This window comes from Acinonyx jubatus, chromosome C2, assembly GCF_027475565.1.
Source record: "Acinonyx jubatus isolate Ajub_Pintada_27869175 chromosome C2, VMU_Ajub_asm_v1.0, whole genome shotgun sequence".
NCBI lineage: Eukaryota > Metazoa > Chordata > Mammalia > Carnivora > Felidae > Acinonyx > Acinonyx jubatus.
In genome coordinates this window covers 142,172,328-142,187,120 of record NC_069384.1, presented here as the reverse complement: position 1 = coordinate 142,187,120, position 14,793 = coordinate 142,172,328, and the positions used below count along the sequence as shown (strand labels likewise).

Genomic DNA, 14,793 nt, shown 5'->3' with positions numbered 1-14,793 from the left:
TTCACTCATTTACCTAATTAATAAAGTTGTGCCTATATGTCAACCTTAGATTACACTTAATGACTCAACAGAAACTTATTAAGAGCCTATTATCTGTGCAAATTTGTAATTTAGCTTTACTGTTCATGAACTAGTTTATGCAGATACTTCTGGATAGATTCTAGCTTAATAAATGCTCCTAGATGGGGCGCCTGAGTGGCTCAGTAGGTTAAGTGACCAAATCTTGATTTTGGCTCAGGTCATGATCTCATGGTTCATGAGACCAAGCCCCAAGTCAGGCTCTGTGCTGACAGTGTGGAGCCTGCTTGGGATGCTATCCCTCTGCCCCTCCCCAACTCATGTGTGTGTGGTGTGTGTGTGCATGTGTGTTCTGTCTCAAAATAAATACACTTAAAAAAAAATGCTCCAAGATGCTCAATAGATATTTTCTTTACTTTTTCTTTCATTTTAATAGTGAAGATAACTGATGAATTTCATCTGAAATCAGAAATCAAAGTTGAATGGAAAGAAACAGCTTATTGGTATAATCAAAAATTGGTATCTTTTGCAGCAACTATAGTCTTCAGCTTTAAAATTTTTAAGGGGATAGTTCACAAATAGTAGAAATCTGATAAACTGTTCTAAATGCTAATTTCAAATGTTAGTAATCAATCTGTATACTTTAGATCTATATTGGTTACAAATACCGCAGTTTATTCAGTATATGGAGACTTAAAAATAAAACAACAGACCCAACAAGGATAATTAAAATTAAGTTCTTCAGACAATCTGTCAAATACAATAGTGTTATAAATGGATTAGAATTATATCAGTAGATTGAACAAAGAAAGCATGAATTTCAGATTGGGAGTTATTTCTCCCTACATGTGCCCATTCTCAACTGACTTTTATCTAATCTATTTGCCATGGAAGTCATATAGTTGATTTGCTTAAAGGTAAAATTTTGTTCCACTAATGTTGTGGAATAACGATCTTCAATTAAGTTCACCATTTCCTTTAAATCACAAGACACAAGAACAGTATCTCAAGATAGTCTAATTAGAGAATTTCAACTTGTCATTCGAAATGATTTATACACTGTCATTGATGTTTCTCATTTTAGAAATAAGTGTCATAATTCTAATCAAGAGTGATGACTTTCTTATCTTGGGTGCTAGTAACTACATAATTATTGTTTCAAGAATCACTACACAAATATTGAGAAAATGAATCACCAAAGAGTTTTAAAATGAGAATGTGAAAATGGAAGTAATTTTAAATTACATAATGTAAAACTGAGAGCATGCTTCTTCAACATATCACACCAAAATCTGCAAAGTAAACATGACACACTAGGAATAGGAATAAGTTGGAATTCTTACCCTGAAGGGGAACAAACTAAAGGTTTTTCTCAGTTTGTCCAATTCTCAATTTCTTCAGAGTGGGTGGGTCTTTTCTTCTTTTGGCCTCGGAGAAAACTTTGGGCCACCTTTCTGCACGATGAAATGGAGAAGACAAGGAGGCACATTAGTTTCATAAAAGACTTGCAAAATTCCCATATTCATCCTCCACCTTACATTTAGGGCCCTCATAGCCTCGCCATTATCTTTCTGGGAAGATTAATTCCCATTTCCACTGTGGACTCTTCTCCAATATATTCTGTGCTGAAGCTTCTTGGTGTTCATTCCTTTGGTAACATGTTCATACCTCATTTCTTTCAGAATATTTGTTGAAATCTTTTATCCATTGATGACTCCCCAACCTTTTCTTTTTCTGTTATGTGTATATTCTTATTTTTTTATTGTAATCTTAATGGAAGGAAAAGACATAAATAAATCAGCCTGTAATCCTGAACAGAACTTGGCAATTTGCTTTCTTACCAATACATTATGAACATTTCCCATGTCATTTACTGCCTACATTATTTAAGCATAGGCGTGATTTTAGTTTTGAAGCCAAAGTTACATTTTTTACTCCTCAGTTATGTATTTACACAGTTCTAATGAAATTCAAAGTAAATATCACAGTATTTTTCCAATATTGGAATCACTAGATGATTTTTTTGTGTTTTGTTAGTGATTTAGAGACCTTCACTATCTATGTTTTCTTTTGTTGCCTGTGCTTTTTGTGGTCATATAAAAAACTCATTGCCAAATCCAATGCCATGAAGGTTTCTCCTGTTTTTCTCTAAGACTATATAGTGTTAGCTCTTACATTTAAGTTTTCGATCCATTTTTACTTAATTTTTGTATATGGTGTGAGGTAAGGGTCCAACTTCATTGTTTTCAACACCAATGGCTGAAAAAACTGCCATTTCCACATTGAATGGTCTTGGCATCTTTCTTGAAAATCATCTGACCATTTATATGAGGGTTTTGGGGGGCTCTCTATTCCATTGATTTATATGTATGCCTTTAGGTCAGTGATATACTGTTTTGATTCTGTAGCTCTGTAACATGTTTTGAAACCAGCAATGTGAAACCTCTAGTTTGTTACACTTTCTCAAGATTGACTTGGCTATTCAGGGATTCCCTTGAATCCCTTGGATTCCATATTAATTTTAAGATGAATATTTTCCATTTGCTTGATAATAGTCATCCTAGTGGGTATGACAGTAATAATTTTAATTCCAATCATCTATTTCCTTAATATATATTTTTTTCGATTCTATCAGTTAGTGAGGAGTTAAGTTAAAAATCTGCCAGTATTGTGTGTTTATCTCTTAGTTCTGTCTAGCTATGCTTCATATATTGTGAAGGTGTTTTATTAGATACACACAAACCATTTATCTTCTGGTGGAAATAATACTTTTTTTTTTTCCTGAAAGTCTGCTTTGTCTCACATTAATATATCAAGCTACTTTCTACTTCAGCTTACTCATGATCAATATTTTTTCATCCTTTGCTATTTTCCACAGATCACTTATAATCAGCATTTTTCTTAATCCAATATGACAGTCTTTGTTCTGAGTACTCTATATACATTTAATATAATACTGATATATTTGGTTTTAAATATATCATCCTTCAGTGTGTAAAGCAGTAAAATGAATGTCGCCTAAGTCTATTTTTCCTAAATCTTTTCATTAAAATATCACTAGAAGAAGTAATCAAAATTATTAACATTATGTATTACCAATATTTAAAATTTTTATTATTTTCTCAGCAAAAAATTTGAGACGGATATAATTTAGGTCATGTGGGGAAAAAGCATACTTTCTCTAACTCTTAACTAAAGGACCATTTCATAAACATAGTATGTATGTACATATGTGTGTGTGTGCATATATATATATAGCATATATACATATACACACAGACACAAAAACGTATCTGCCTTGATATTTTATAGTTGATCATTTCTTTATTGCTCTACATTTCTCTTCTGAAAAAAATGAATAAACTTGCCCCACAGTTTTGTAAAGATGAAAGATGGGGCGCCTGGGTGGATCCATCGGTTAAGCGTCCAACTTTAGCTCAGGTCATGATCTCACAGCTTGTGAGTTTGAGCTCCAAGTCGGGCTCTGTGCTGACAGCTCAGAGCCTGAAGCCTGATTCGGATTCTAGGTCTCCCTCTCTCTCTCTGCCCCTCCCCCACTCATGCTCTCTCTGTCTCCTTCAAAAATAAAACATTACAATAATTTTTTTAAAAGATGCAACATAATTATGATCTTATAAAGATTTTTGTTGACTTTTAGAAACAATGGATTATGGAATATTCTGCTAATTCACTTAATATCAAGACGCAAAGATTTTTTCCCTAGGCTTCTTCCTCTTTTCCTCAATCTAGGACATTATTTTCACCCTAAATCAAAGATATCCATATGCATATTTTTTAAAGTAAGTTTGCTCTATCTGGAAAGCTGTAGTTGTCTTCTGCCTAGCTGCATAGACAAAAAAAACTTTTTTATTCTCTTAAGACTGTTTAGACTATGTTTGATAACTTAAAAAAATATATTGACGAAAATATTAAATATTCCAACTTAGTGAATGATATATTCAATGTCAAGAAATAATTACATTTTTCATGAATATAAATGTTATTGGTAATTTAAATCGTATTTCTGTTGCTAATAAATTCCCAAGTTAAAACACAAGATTTGGTGTAAATGTAGTCATTTCATTTCCATTTTCATCTAAACAGTATTAAAAATCAAAATCGAAAAATAGTAAAAGGATCATCTGGCTTCTAAAACTCTTCATTTTGAGCAATCACCTCAGTCACTAAGCTCAACATATCAATGATTTTCTCAACATATTTTCTCAATAAGTTATTTCCAGGTAGTTCTAGTACTGCCTTATCTCTGATCTTTAAACTTTTATATTAGCTAACAAAGGTATTTGAAACATATCAGTTCATTTGAGATAATAAATACATCAAACTGTCTTGTCAGAGAAAAAACAACCAAAAACTTCTTTAAGTTGAAAATTTGGATTATTCCAGAAAAAGTACTGGTAGGATGGGATAAGGCAAGAACTTTTCTTATCATGCCTGGAAATAATGTACAGCAATGCAATTCATTATAATTTAGAAGAATAATTAAGAATTTTGATATTAGTTTAGGATGATCTTTGGAGAAAAAAGTTGTTTTTGTTTTTTTTATTTCAGGCACAAAGGGCTTTGATTACTACTAAGGAACACTCGGTATCAAAATAATATCTTTCTGTCACATACTCTAAAAAAAATTACGATGCAATATGAAAAAAATTGTGACTCACTATGATGATATCCATTATCTGGACATACAGGATCCTCTTCTAAATGTGATTTCATTTTAAGACAAAATAATGTAAGAAGAGTCATAATTCTCAAACTGATGGAGAATCTTTCCAGGGTTCCCCAATTAAGTGAGAATTTTTAAATTAAAAAAATATATCAATGATAAAATAAAGTATATATATAAGATCACAGTCAGGTCAACTCAATGAAAACTGTATATAAATGAACAAAGATACCAAATTTCATTGCCTGAGTTGGCAATGTTTATAGGAGCTGGTGGAAAAACAGGCTGGGCTAGTTTTAGAATGGCTTTTTAAAACACGCTAAGGAGTCATTTCAGGAGTTTGAGAAGAGAACTGTAATGGCAACATTTACATTTTTAAAAGATCATTTTAGATATCAATATAAAGAATAAGTTGGAAGCCGAAAGACAAAAACTAATTAGAAGAAACTATTATAATAGTTATATTAGTATAACTATTATAGTCATACTGTATAGTATGTTATATACTATAGTATAATATACATAGTATATTATATAACACATACGATATAATACATAATAGTTATGTATTATATAGTAGAACAAATTATGTTATAAAGTATATATTATACATAAACTATGTAATACATATAGTACATATTACATATATTATATAATAGTTCTATTATAATAGAAAACTGTAGCACAGCAAGGATTATGAATTAGGATTTGAAGGACAGCTAAGAAGTAGGATCCATAAAACCAGGTGAACAGATTGGCTATGGGATGAGAGGGAGGAGTTTTTTAAAGCCAGAGGGGATTATTATAAAATGACTGTAGAGGGGTGCCCAGGTGGCTCACTTGGCTGAGTGTCCAACTCTTGATTTTGGCTCGGGTCATAATTGCCTGATTCGTGGGATAGAGCTCAGCGTCAGGCTCCAAGTGCAGAGCCTGCTTGGAATCCTCTCTCTCTGCCCCTACTCTGTGTGTTCATGTGCTCTCTTGCTCTCTCTCTTGCTCTTGCTCTCTCTCTCCCTCTCAAAATAAATAAATAAACTTAAAAAAATATAGGGGCGCCTGGGTGGCTCAGTCAGTTGAGTGTCTGACTCTTGATTTCTGCTCAGGTCATGATCCCAGGATTGTGGGATTGAGCTCCACATCGAGCTCTGCACTGAGTGTGGATCCTGCTTGAGATTCTCTCCTTCTCCCTCGGCCCCTCCCCTGTTCACACTCTCTTTCTAAAATAAAAATTGTAAAAATAAAAAAAAAGTTAAAGACTGTAGAGAAAATGATTAATATTAGTGAATTAAAATCACATCTTTTTTTGTACTTTTAAGAATCAACTATACATAGGCAATTTAAAAATCTACACTAGGAAATTATGTCTTTAACTTTGCAACTACTATAAATTCAACAATTTTACTATATAATCTGAGTTGTGCAATGAGTTTGGAAAATTTTCCTCTCCTTTGCTATATAATCTTTTTAAACAATCTACCTTATTTTCTTTCTCCAGATCCTACAGAAGCTTAAAGTCATTCTTTCATTGTTGTTTATTTGGTAGCTTTATAAAATGTCTTTTCTCTGACAAACTGACTTTGTCTTCTTGGTTTTTACAGTGCAGATGTCAAAGTCTCAGAATTATTTCTTCTCTCCTCATTCTAAATAGGAAAAAAAGTTTTCATAGGCACGTATAGAAACTGTCACAAAAAATTAATGGGACGGAATTGCTGGTCTTAATCCACATGACTGATAGCCCTGTGATAGCTTTTACGTCCTTACACATTTAAATAGTCATTTTGGGGGTGCCTGGGTGGCTCAGTAGGTTAAGCGTCTCACTCTTGATCTCATCTCAGGTCTTGATCTCAGGGTCATGAATTCTGGCCTTGCGTTGGGCTCTGTGCTAGGAAAAGGCATTTTGCCTGTTTGATCTCAGTATCTAAAACAATGTCTGGCACATGGTAGGTGCTAAATACATATTTGTTAATTACGGAATTAATGAATTCATATCTCAAATAGCAAGAGTATAACTGTCAAGCCTCAGAGGAGAGTTGCTCTTACTTCATTTGATCAGAGTGTAGGATTTTCCCTCTATTGGATGTTTTTTCTTTCTCTGCGCAACCCTACCACATTCTGGATTCTCTGTTGATGCCCTCATATGTATTCTCCCTACTTCAGGGCTGTTCAGGTTTATCAAATTTTTCTCCACCTACATGTTTCCAAAAGAAAATCACTGCACTTAGTTACTGTGCATATAATTATGACACTCACATTTTTATTTTCTTAAAAAACGAAAGCTCTGTCAGAAGCTGATTCCGATTGAATACAAAGCATTTCAAGTCAAAAAATTATGAAGCACAGATTGTATGTCCAGAGCAAGGTTGGCTGCTAGAGACAGTAGTATCTCTTTTATAAATGGAATGTAAATGGCATAGTAATCTGAAATCCACTAACATTCATCCCATTGAAAAGGACACGAACAAGCTCTCCTTTCACAGATGGGAACTTGATTATCATTCTTTCTCTCCTTGAATTCATATTTTTATCTCACTTCTCCCACATAACTTTATCCTAACATTTTAGTGTTTGAAAATATTTTAAACTGACCATCCTATTACATTTTCCTGTAACAACAGCAAAATATATATATATATATTTTTTTTAAATCCTCAGAACATAAGTTCTAAAATTTTCTTTAGTATTGTGTTTTCATTAAATTATTGGACTACTAATGATCAAATAACAAACGTATTACAAATTATGATCATTATAAAATATCAAGTCAGTTCTTACTGGAAATGCATCTCATAAAGAAATAGATAGGGCCTTCTCTCCAATTAGATCATGTATCCAGGATTGATACTATTTATTGCTAAGAAAGTAATACTTTCTTCAATACTATTTATTGAAAGAAACAGTTTGCGTTAATTCTGTTCTTCTATTTTGTATTCTTCTATACTAAGTATTTGGGAGTAGAAGGATTTCTGGTTATAACCACCATTCTTTTGAACCACTAAGCCATGTATCAAAAATCACATAGAGGTATCTCATCAAAAATTATTTCTAATAAGCTGACAATTCAATTGAGTCCTGCAATACTTTCAAAGGCCTTTGGAAATTGCCACTCTTGTAAAAGAATTAGTTACCCAGTCATTAGAGTCAACTCACTTTCTTAACAGATTTAGGTCAGATTAAAGGTATTGCTTTATTTGTAGAGTGGGAGAGGGACATGACCAAAGAAGAAGGGGGAAAGATGTCAGATTTAGGCACACTCTAAGGCAAATCAATTTTAGAGAAGAAAACATACAAGTGGACAACCTGAGAATTAGTACCCTTGAACTATACTTTATGTAAAGGGTATGTATGGAAACCCTCCCTGTACCTTGCAAAGTGAAAGGTTAGGGATTTGAAGAGCGTTGCTTCAGGATACACACACATTTGGGTACAGTGTAACACGTCATGACTTTAAGTAGTTCACATCCTTTTGTGTATGTTACCTGTTTTTCCCCCACCTTGGGTGTGTGTGTGATGATGTATGGGAGAAAATCATTTTAATATAAAAATAACTTTGTTAACAAAAACCCATCTTTTTCATAATTATAGTAACAAGGTATGTATTTTTTTTTAATTTTTTTTTAACGTTTATTTATTTTTGAGACAGAGAGAGACAGAGCATGAACGGGGGAGGGGTAGAGAGAGAGGGAGACACAGAATCGGAAGCAGGCTCCAGGCTCCGAGCCATCAGCCCAGAGCCCGACGCGGGGCTCGAACTCATGGACCGCGAGATCATGACCTGAGCTGAAGTCGGACACTTAACCGACTGAGCCACCCAGGCGCCCCAAGGTATGTATTTTAAATACAAATTGGCTCTCATCAAATTAACTTTAAAATAATTAGCTAAGTCATTTTCTCTTTACTCAGAAAAGATAAAAATGCATTTCCTTTTTCAACAAGTCTCAGATTATTCTAAATTGTGAATGAAAGTTGAAAAAGAGAGATCATTGTCATATCTACAAATTAGAAACCAGATAATCACTTTATTTCTGATGATTTGGGGTGCCTCGGCCAATTTTATTAACATTCCTCAAAACTCTGCTATCCAAAACAAACTGTTTGGTGGTCTTTTAAGTTTGTCAAGACATTACCGAGGCAATCAAAAACTAAATGACTCATGTCCAAAATATTAAAAACACTGCTCTCTTCCAGACCGATAAATTGACTTTTTTAAAAATTACATTTAGATTTTAACCTATTTTAAAAATAGGATGTAATTTTAAGCTGCGTGTGGTGTTTATTCACAACAGCTGTTAATTTTCACTTAAATCAAAAAGAGAAGGTTACCAACAAAAACATATTTTAAAGTTAACCCTTGAGGAGCGCCTGGGTGGCTCAGTCGGTTGGGCTTCCGACTTAGGCTCGGGTCGTGATCCCACGCTTCGTGGGTTCGAGCCCTGTGTTGGGCTCTGTGCTGACAGCTCAGAGCCTGGAGCCTGCCTCAGATTCTGTGTCCTCCCTCTCTCTCTCTGCCCCTCTCCTGCATGTACTCTCTCTCTCTCTCTCTCTCTGTCTCTCCCCCCCCCCCCAAAAAAAGTTAACCCTTGAGTCGAACCCATCCTTTGATCAGAGATGACAGGTGGGGTGATGAATCAAAACGGTATGTAAAAACATCTTCTAACCTTAACCAATGTTTAAGCCTTCAGTTGACAAAATACTAAGTAAGAGGGTGGCGAAAGGCGTCATTGTTGCTAATTGGCGGTTAATGAGGATAAATTGCCTACATTTACCGTCTTCTCCTTTATTTTTTTTTTAGGCAGAAATAGCCGCAGAGCTTGAGGGGATCCACCTGACTGCGACCTCCAAGGACAGTAACGAATTCAACAACTCGCGACTCCGCAGCTCAGGGATTATCATCTAGAAACGACCAAAGGCCGTAGCAACTCTAGGGCAGCCGGGTACAATTCCCAAATCCCAAAGCCTGGCACTAAACTCAAAAAATTAGATTTTTTTTTTTAAGAGCAGTGTTCTGAATAACTATGGGACCATGAGTAATTCGCCGAGCTTGTGTTTCAAACGATAGCCTGAAAATTCGCAGCAGCGCCCAGGAAACGGAGATGGGGAGCTCTGCACAGCTAGCTTCCTGCCGCCCCCCTCGTCCCGAAAGCATCGTTACAGGTTTCTCAACTCCCAGCCACAGCGAGGCGAGAGCTTTATAAACCCTGAACGGCGCTGAGAGGACCCAACACGCACCACAAACGCTCGGGGACCCCCAAGCGGTCGCTGAGTGAAAAGAAGTCGCTGGAGGACTGCTGAAAAACAAGCCACCGACTCGACCGCCACAGCGGCGGGTAACGGCCCTTACCCAACTCCAGCTCCGCCTTCGCCTTCACCTCCGCCTCCGCCTCCGCCTCCTAGCGTCGCCGCGGCCCCGCCCCGCCGCGGAGGCTCACGGGACACGTAGTACGCCGCGCCCACATCCTCCTTCCCCCACCCCTCAAAGCTGTGCCTTCTGGAATGCCCTGTCAGCTCCCTTCGGCCTGACTTCCGGTTTGCTCGCGCGGCCCCGGCGTCTAGCCTGAGAACAGCTGGGGCCCTACTTCCGGCGGTGCGCTGCTTCCAGCCCCCCTGTACAGCGCTTTCCCTTCGCGGAACGCGAGGCGGCTGTAGGTCGGCGGACGCTGACGAGGCGGGTGCCGGCGGGCCTGGGTCTCGCGCGCGTGTTGCTGGGTAACGGGCCTTCTGCCGGGCCGACTCGGCCTCTTCTGCCTAGCGTTGGCCCTCCTTCCAGAACTTCCCCGGGCCCCAGCCGACGGGCCGGGCTGCGCCCATTGCGGGGCAGCCGAGGCCAAAGAAATGGGAATCCTTCCGCGGCGTTCCCGGAGCGGCTGCCTTCTCTGGGGAAGCGGCGGTGTCTTCGAGGAAACCGGAAGCCCGCGGTGACCTCTGGCGACCCGGTTTGTTTTCGGTCCGTTTCCAAACACTGGGGAATCGAAACTCGGCGGCCCTGGGGGCGGCCCTACGGAGCCTGTCTTCGGGGTGAGTGACTCGATTCGACCGGGCTAAGGGTGCGGGCAGTGTCGGGATCAATCTTCGCTGCTGTTGGTGTTCGGAAGAGACACGTCATTTTCTTCACAAACCCTTGCCCTCTCCTTTGACTAGGGAGCGGCCCGCCCTTGGACATCCCTAACTCCTGTTTGATTTGCACGCTAGCTCTTCCAAGCCTTCCGTCCTCCTTCACTTTATTTCCCCCTTTGGCTTATTTTCTTTTCATATTCTGAATTAATGGAGCGCCCTTAGTTTCATTTCATTCATTGAAATTGCATTTCTGTCGGAAACGGAAGAAGGCTGTGTAGCTAGGAAGCTACTGCCTGGGGCATCCAAGCAGTGGACTTCACGTTAACGAGGCTAACAGTAGGTAATTCGTCGTTTCTCCAGTGTCTGACCTGTGTGTTTGGCATGATTTTTCGATCATTTGTTGAGTTACTACTACATGCACGGTAGGTGGACTGTCGTTTCCTACAAACAAGGAACTTAGATACTCAAAAGCGAGGTGAAGTGTTAACTAAAACTGTAACACGAGTGTGTTGTTGGAGATACGCTAAGATGATCAAAGGTAGTGACGTTTTAGGATGGAAATAGACCCGTGCCTCTCGAACACAGGAAACATTTTCTTTTTTACTATGGAATTTTGAATTGGGTTGCTCGAGATCTCAGTATATAATTTAAATTCTAGTTTTCTAAACGTGCCATATCTAATTTCCCAACCTCTGTGGTCGCTCCCTCCTTCATCTGTAAGTTAGGAATGATAATCCCTCACGGGGTCATTAGAAAATTTTAATGCGATATTATTTATTAAATGGGAAGTTTTTATACATGTAAGGTTTTAGTATTAAAGAGAGAGTGTGGTGTAATGGGAAATGCACTGGATTAAGTCAGAACAGTAATTCAGGATCTGAGTGCTGAATTTTCCACTTAATCGCTTGACACTGGTTTGGGGGACCAAATCTCTTCTTCATTTTTCCTGTCTCCCAAATGAGAGTTATGTTTACTTTTCACCGCACCGACGCATAGTTTCTAAGAGTTTTGCTGGCTCTGGAATCAACTGGCCGGTTTTCATTCCTTGGCTTCCCCACTTTCTAACATTTGCCTCTTAGTCAATCCACCTGTGTTAACAGGAAATTCTTGCCCACATCAGAGGTCTTCCGCAGATTTAACGAATCGTCATGAAGAAGAGAAAAGTAGTTCCCCTAAAAGCTGCCTGACCTACCGTAAACCATCGGTAAATATTGTCAACACAACATTTTCATGATTATATGAAATGTGATGAGGTTTTTCTTAATCCATGAAGTAATAAAACCAATGTAATTTACTTTTTTCTCTTGTGGTATTTATATTCTGGATTATAGTTCTGTTATCACTATTGGAGAGTAATTACTGCTATACTAATAACACTTGATGTATATAAGTGCTCAATTCCATTGAGATGTGTTACTTTATGAAAAGAATAAAAAGTAGATTGCTTTTTGTACTTACGCTAACCCTGAGGAAGTCTTATGATTCCCTAGTCGTAAGTGTTACTTCTGGACTGTTGCAGTTTACTGACACTCAGTGAGGGTTATAGAAACGGAAACGGAGTTGTTTATATTGTATATCCGATGCTGAGTGTATTTGGGGCACTTACTGAATTGTAGGACATTTGAGTGCTGAGACCCATAGAGTGACAGTCTCTTGAAAAAAGGCACTTGATTATCTCTTCTTTGTAAACTAGGTAGGCCATTCCTGCCCCTAATTATTTGATTAAAAATGGGGAACGAGGAGTAAGTGTTGGTCCGTTTGCCTCCATCAGACTTAATCTTTGCCCCATAGTGTCTTGACTGATCCTATGAAGTGCGCTAGGGATAATTTAGCTTTTCAGAAGTAGAAGGATGATGGAAATATGAGGCTCAGTTCAGGAGGCAATACAGAATAGAGGAAAAGAGGTAAACAGTTCTTGATTCCAACCCTAGCTCTGCCGCATACCACCAGTACGACTACAGGGAAATGAGCCTCACCTCTTTAGAGCTTCAGTTTCTTCATCTGTGGTGGTGATAACAACTTTCTAGCCAAGATTGGTGTGGATCTGAGGTAAGCTTTGTACTATACCATTTAGTCAGTTTCTGGAAAAAACGTGAATTCTTTCGGTCTGTTTAGGTTGCCGTTTTATATCTGCATTAAATTTTGCCTTCACAATTTCGGAAGGTGGGATCTTAGTGATGTAGTTCAACCCTGTCATTTTATTGGTGGGAAAATTTAGATCGAGAGAGGTAAACCTGTCAGTAATCAAGGTGGCAGACTGTAGACTAGAGTCTGGGTTTCTGAATCTCTGGTCAGTGTTCTTTCTACCACTGAGCTCTGCCTTTTCCAGATTCTTATTAGAAAAAATCCGAATCCATGTTGTATTGTCTCTCAGAATGTTGTATTAAGAGCACAGATTTAGCAGAAAGCTTATATGGGTTCACATCCCAGCTTTGCCACTGATTACTTATGTAGCTGTAGGTAAGGTATTTAATTTTTTTAAGACCTTGGCTATAAATTAGGATAAGAGTTCCTTCCTAAGAATCTAGAAAATGCCTGTGGAAGCACTAGTGCCTGGCATATGGTAAGCGATGGACGGTAAATACCATGATGATGAAATATGACAGGATAATCCTATGTTTTCCTAGTTAAAAAAAAAAAAAAAAAGACCTGTCTGGTGTCAGAAGATACTTCTGTGTTTTCTAACATCTCCCAACCCCGTATGTATAGCATGTCTCACCTTGGGCTCTTAATGTTGATTGTAGTGAAGATTGCAATTTAGGATTTTCTAGAATAATTCTTACAGTGTTTGAATGTTTTTTTCTTGGTCTCTCCCTTAGCCTCAGGAACTACTCTTGCTACTTTTTACCCACCTTATGTGGCAAATACGTTGCTCTTTCTCCATTATCATTGCAATATTGTGATTTATAAGAAATGTATATTTGATCATTTAGATAGCCAAAATACGTTTCTCATATGTATTTGGCTTTTGTCCACAGTTCTTGGCCCACAGCTCCCCAAACCCTTGGAATTTTCTGAGGGTAAGAGGTATGGGATCATCTTTTTGTCCTATTTGGTCACCTAACAACCTCTTTTACTGAAGTTGCTTCAGAGCCATGAAGGTGAAATGGGTGTCTTCTCATTCATAACCAGTCCCTGTTTACTGAAACTATGTTTATGGTAATGAGATGACTTTGGACAGCAACTAAGGATGGGGCTGATTGCCAAGGAAACCAACCATGTAATTAGAGGGTTGGAGCTTTCAGTCCCACCAAGGTTGGTAGAGGGAACGAGCTGAAAGTTGGATCGATTGCCAATGGCTTAATCATTTCTGTGTAAGGAAGCCTTTGTGAAAACCTAAAGAGGAGAGGGTTCAGAGAGCTCCCAGAACTTTTTCACATGCCACTGTGCCAGCCTCAAACTCCAGGAGGACAGAGCTGCTTTGTTCAGGACCTATGTATCTGTGTGGTCGGAAGCACAGGTAACAACCTAGGCTTACAATTAGCGTCCAGAGTAGAGGGCAGTCTTGTGGCACCAAGCCCTTTACCTGTGGAATATGTTGCTGTCTCTGGGTAGATCATTTCAAAATGGAGTTGAATTGTAGAGAGCTTTGCTTATTGATAGTGTAGAATCATCTGCCCCTCATGTTGGGATTGGCTGACCAGAACACGTTTTAATCATTCTTGGGAATTTCATTGTTCTCAGCAATAACTGTCAACATCTTTCACCGTAACCCTTTTTAATTCTCTTTTAATTTGTACTTTTCTTATGTAAACATCTAGGAAGAGTCAGTTTAATTCCAAATATATAAAATATTTGCATTATATATTTCCTATAGGTAAATCTATCTGATTCTCCTATACTATTGTGACGAGAGAGATAATGAAGTTGCTTTCTATAATTTTAAAAACAAAATCTCCATGCAAAAGTTAGGTGTTGTTTACCAATTGATAATATAAAACTAACCATGCCCACAATTGTTTAATAATACTAGTTACAGTTGGAATTCTATAAATCGCATAATAGCCACTTTGTAGAGTAATGACTCTCAAATTGGATAG

General features: G+C 37.8%; 2 protein-coding genes across 7 annotated transcripts in view; one reads left to right on the top strand and one right to left on the bottom strand.

Annotated features, from left to right (window-relative positions):
• Positions 1-10,062, bottom strand: part of ZCWPW2 (zinc finger CW-type and PWWP domain containing 2) — a 149,263-nt gene extending 139,201 nt beyond the window's left edge. For 2 of the 4 annotated variants that reach the window (XM_053221553.1, XM_015083774.3), the window contains exons 1-2: positions 9,929-10,062; positions 1,362-1,472 (exon numbers count right to left, since the gene is read on the bottom strand). The gene's annotated coding sequence lies outside the window, so the exon portion shown is untranslated. Of the gene's footprint in view, positions 1-1,361; positions 3,886-9,928 lie in introns of those variants that run through there. The other 2 variants (XM_027040875.2, XM_053221552.1) reach the window with 2 other exon arrangements.
• Positions 10,063-10,200: 138 nt separating this feature from the next.
• AZI2 (5-azacytidine induced 2) overlaps positions 10,201-14,793 on the top strand; it is a 37,954-nt gene continuing 33,361 nt past the window's right edge. For 2 of the 3 annotated variants that reach the window (XM_027040872.2, XM_053221551.1), the window contains exon 1: positions 10,201-10,714. The gene's annotated coding sequence lies outside the window, so the exon portion shown is untranslated. The remainder of the gene's footprint in view (positions 10,715-14,793) is intronic. The other variant, XM_015083770.3, reaches the window with a different exon arrangement.